Source organism: Zingiber officinale, chromosome 1B (assembly GCF_018446385.1).
Source record: "Zingiber officinale cultivar Zhangliang chromosome 1B, Zo_v1.1, whole genome shotgun sequence".
NCBI lineage: Eukaryota > Viridiplantae > Streptophyta > Magnoliopsida > Zingiberales > Zingiberaceae > Zingiber > Zingiber officinale.
In genome coordinates this window covers 63,555,690-63,561,019 of record NC_055986.1, presented here as the reverse complement: position 1 = coordinate 63,561,019, position 5,330 = coordinate 63,555,690, and the positions used below count along the sequence as shown (strand labels likewise).

Sequence of the window (5,330 nt, the reverse complement as noted above, 5' to 3'; positions counted from 1 at the left end):
TGTGGATCCTGTAGAGGGATGCCCTAGATCGTATGACCGAGGGACGCTCGTGATAGGTAGTCCCGCTAACGGACATCTGGGGTGTCTTCTTGAAAGGTGAAGCAAGTCTCTATAAGGAGGTGGGATGGTTGAATGTACTTAATACCTACATCATTACGTGGATTGAATAGAGATGTGTTTTTGTGTTGTATAATCGAGGGACGCTAGTGGCAGGCAGACCCGCTAATGGACTTCATAGGGATCATATCTATTTATTCGGTTGTGGTGTAGATCAAGGTCCCGTCTTCTGAAGGAGAAAATCAACAACTTCCTACAAATACATGTTAATTGAGGATATGAATGGGTGAACACATTGATAAATATCACAATGAAACCGAACTCCTAGAACACTCATAAAAACCAAGTTCCTTCATTTACTTTTCTTTCTCTATTTATAGTTATTTTACTAGTACATTCACTACCTTTGTCAATTGTTTAGCTAATTTGTCGTGAGACATCGTGCTTATAACCAATCCCTGTGGGATCGATAATATTTTATTACTGATGACGAAACCATGCACTTGCGGTTGCGTAACAAGCTTTTGGCGCTGTTGTTGGGGATTGTGCTTATAACATTAGAGATAATCATTTGAGTTAAGCTAAACATTCTTTTCTCTTCCTGTTACTAATGTTTTTGATTAACATTAGTTGAATAGCATATGAGTTATTCTATACTTGTTAATAAGTTTATCATTTATTTTTCTATTTTTATTTCTGCATTTACTTTTCTTGTTATTATTATCTTTTAGTCCAGTTTAGTTTTTTCCTTCCCTTAATTTCTACACTTTTCTTTCCTATAAATTTAAATTCTGCATTTTCTTTCTTGCCTTTAATTCTTCATTTTTATTTTTTCTCATATTTTTTTTTTGTTTAGATACCATGAGTACTCATGTCATGTAGGCCTTTAAGAGATTTTTCTGCACTCATTTCTGTTAGATTTATGTCTCCCATTATGCAGCCTCATATTGAAGAAAAAAATTTTCAACTAGATCCAAAGTTAATTGCTATGATACAAGGTCACAAATTTGGAGGAGATGTATCATAAAGCCCTTATCTGTACCTTGAGACATTTCTAGTGCTTTGTGATATGGTGAACTATGAAGGACTGTCAGCGGATTTAGTTCAATTGATGGCATTTCCTTTCGGTATTAAGGATAAAGAAAAGACTTGGTTATATTCTCTCCATCCTCAAAGCATTACAAGTTGGGAACAATTGGAGCAGCAATTTCTGAATCACTTTTTCCCTCCAAGTAGAATAGTTTACATGAGGAATTGCATCACAAATTTTGCTTAGGCAGATGGAGAATCATTATTTGAAGCATGGGACAGATTCAAGAGTCTACAAAGATAGTGTCCTCATCATGGTTTTGAAAAATGGCTAACTCTGCACATATTCTATAGGAGAATTTCTTTCTCAGACAAGAGTTTATTGAATTCATCAGCTGGAGGGTCTTTATGAACAAAAGTGTGGATAAAGCATATAAATTAATTGATTAAGTGACATTAAATCTCCAAGAATGGTTAGATAAAAGCTAGATGGATTCTCCCCCGATAGTTCCAAAAGTGCAAGCCATGAAGATAGAAGAACATGTCAAATAAATTGCAATTCAACCACCTAAGAATTTTGAGAATCACAAGTCACAAAATGAGGGGTCCAAATAGTTGGAGGCAAAGATTGCTAGCATAGTTTCAAAATGGTTCAAGCATGACCTCCCTCCTACACAGACAAGGCCTAGTGAACATTGTGATGATACTAAGTTGAGAAGTGGCAAAAATCATGAAGAACTTCTGAAGAAAGATTTATTTAGAATTGAGGAGAAGAACAATAGAAGACTACAAGAACTCAGTTGTAACACCCACGAAATATTTGAGCTATACATATGGGTATTCTACTTTAGAATAAAAAGGGAAATAGAAATAGAATCAAAAAGAAATTAAAAAAAAAAGGAAGTTAAGGCTTGAACCATGAACCTCTCATAATAGATTTGTGTATGATAACCACTAGAGTAATGAATGATATATGAATAGAAAAGAATGGAAATTTTAATTAAAAGTAAGAGTATGAATAAGTAAGGGAACAAGAGAAAAGCAAGTAGCTTTCCTCCTCTTCCTCTTGGTTAAGAGAAGAAGCAAGCAAAAGACAAGTTGCCTTTCTCCTTTCTTCTCTCTATTTTTGTGGGAATGAAGAGGGTGAGGGAGTAGAGGAGTTAAGGGGATGAATTGGGACATGTTTCATCCTCATTGAGAATAAATGGGAATGAGAAGAAAAAGGAGAGAAAGTTTGGCTACTTCTTCCTCCTTCTTCTTCCTCCTCCTTCCTTCTCCTTCTTCTTCCTCCACCGAGACCTAAACCTCTCCCTCTCTCATTTCCGAAAAATCCAAGCTAAGGTTTTCTTGCTAAGAAAACTAATTCACAAGAAGGAGTCCTCAAGATCTACTCCTTACAAGCAAGAGAAGAAAAGGGAGAACTAGGAAGAGAAGCTTCTTCTTCCTCTTCACAAGAGTACCTTATTTTAAGAAAACTAAGCAAGAAATTTGTAAGTATCCCCTCACATGTGGTACAAGTAGTTCATGTGTTTTTCCATAAGGTTAGATTGCTTAAAAACCTAGGGTTACTCCTTGAACTTTCGGCCATGATGAGATTTAAGACCTAGGAAAGCTTAAAATTTGACTTAACATGCTTATGACTTTCCTTATGATATGATATGAAATTAGCATGATGTTCTTATGCTTGTATGTTGTTTAGAGTTTAGTTTCATGCCCCTTGAACTTTCGGCCATGATGGAATTAAAGACCTAGGAAAGCTTAAAATTTGACTTAACATGCTTATGACTTTCCTTATGATATGATATGAAATTAACATGATGTTCTTATGCTTATATGTTGTTTAGAGTTTAGTTTCATGCTCATTGAACTTTCGGCCATGATGAGATTTAAGGCCTAGGAAAGCTAAAAATTTGATTTAGCATGCTCATGACTTTCTTAGGATAAGATATGAAGTTAACATGATATTCTTATACTTGTATGTTGTTTAGAGCTTAATTTCATGCCCCTTGAACTTTCGGCCATGATGGGATTAAAGGCCTAGGAAAGCTTAAAATTTGATTTAACATGCTTATGACTTTCCTTGTGATGTGATATGAAATTAACATGATATTCTTATGCTTGTATGTTATTTAGAGTTTAGTTCATACTCCTTGAACTTTCGGCCATGATGGGATTAAGGGCCTAGGAAAGCTTAAAATTTGATTTAGCATGCTTATGACTTTCCTTATAATATGATATGAAATTAACATGATATTCTTATGCTTGTATGTTGTTTAGAGTTTAGTTCATACTCCTTGAACTTTCGGCCATGATGGGATTAAGGGCCTAGGAAAGCTTAAAATTTGATTTAACATGCTCATGACTTTCCTTATGATATGATATGAAGTTAACATGATATTCTTATGTTTGTATGTTGTTAGAACTTAGTTTCATGCTCCTTAATATTCGGCCATAACAAGATTTAAATACCTAGGAAGCTTAGAACCTAAACAAAACATGCTCATGATGTTCCTTATAGTATATGATATGAAATTGGTTTAGGGTTCATATGCTTTTATGCCACTTGTAACCTAGGTTCATGCTTTACAAGTTTCGGCCATAACTAGATTAAAAGACATAGGAAGCTTAGAACCTAACTAAATATTCTCATGATGTTTTTTATGATAAATGTTATGAAATTGATTTAGGGTTCATATGCTTTTATGTTGCTTGTACCCTAGGGTAATACCTTGCATGTTTCGGCCTCCCTATGGAATTTGGTGATTGAGATCCAATTATGATTCATTATGTGCCTCACATGCTATGATATGAATTAAGAGATGTTAGTTAATGATTCCATGCATGATTATGCTTCCCTATGATATGTTATATGCTCATTTATGTATGCTTATGAACCATGCATGATAATGTCTCTTATGATGTGCTATATGCTCAAGTATGCATGCTTTATGATATGACAAGTAATATGCTCATTTATGTATGCTTATGAACCATGCATGATAATGCCTCTTATGATGTGCTATATGCTCAAGTATGCATGCTTTATGATATGACAAGCAAAGGCCTAAGAGTTGCTTCCCTAATAGTTGGGACTAAGAGCACTCTTTATGATATGACAAGTAAAGGCCTAAGAGTTGCTTCCCTTCTTGTTGGGACTAAGAGCACTCTTCACGATATGACAAGATATGATATGCTATGTGATGACATGAACCATGATATGCTATTTTACTTTGTATGGCTTGTACCAGGGATGGGCTCCTAAACGCCCCTAGGTCGATGGTCTATGAAACGGACCTAGTAAAAAGGGATGGGCTCCTTAGTACGCCCCTAGGTCGATGGTCTATGAAACGGGCCTAGTTCCCTAGTAGGTTCGGGGCTAGCTACCCCGTCCTAAGGATTGCGCGCATTTATGATATGTGGTACATAGTCGGGCCCCCCTCATGTTGAGATTATGTTTAAGTATTATATGATATTGTTTTAAAGACATCTTGCACATGACATGATGCATGTTTTTGAAAAAAAAACGTCTTGCATATACTTTTATGATATTTTACGGCGCTCTTTTATAACATGATATGATATGACATGATACACTCTTATGATATGATATGATATGATATGACATGATACTCTCTTATGATATGATATGATTGACATGATGCTCATTTATGATATTGTATGATATGATGCTCTCTTATGATATGATATGATATGACATGATACTCTCTTATGATATGATATGATTGACATGATGCTCTTTTATGATATTGTATGATATGATATGATGCTCTTTTATGACATGATATGATATGACATGATACTCTCTTATGATATGATATGATTGACATGATGCTCTTTTATGATATGGTATGATATGTTATGATACTCTTTTACATGATATGATGTTTTAGATGATTATGTCTGCATGCTATATGCTTAGGTGATTATGTTATGATATACGGTTTTTGTGAGTAGGAAAGGATCTTACTAAGCCTATGTGCTTATAGCTTACTTTTCCTTGTACCGCAGATAAAGGCAAAGGATGGGTGAACTAAGGGAGCAGCAGGAGAGGCAAGAGATGTGTGTGGTAGTGGCTCGGCTAAGGAAAAGACCTGCTTATATTAATTTATGCATGATATGAACTATGTCTATCTTATGTTAGTGATTTGCATGATTACTTGACACTTGTTCATGTTTATGATAGAAATTGACCTCATGATCACATTCACGTAGAGGTATACAAG

General features: G+C 35.0%; 1 non-coding gene across 1 annotated transcript; it reads right to left on the bottom strand.

The window, feature by feature from the left end:
- Positions 1–1,301: 1,301 nt before the first annotated feature.
- Positions 1,302–1,407, bottom strand: LOC121994064. The gene has a single exon (XR_006115569.1). It is a non-coding gene; the product is annotated as a small nucleolar RNA R71 (small nucleolar RNA).
- Positions 1,408–5,330: the final 3,923 nt, after the last annotated feature.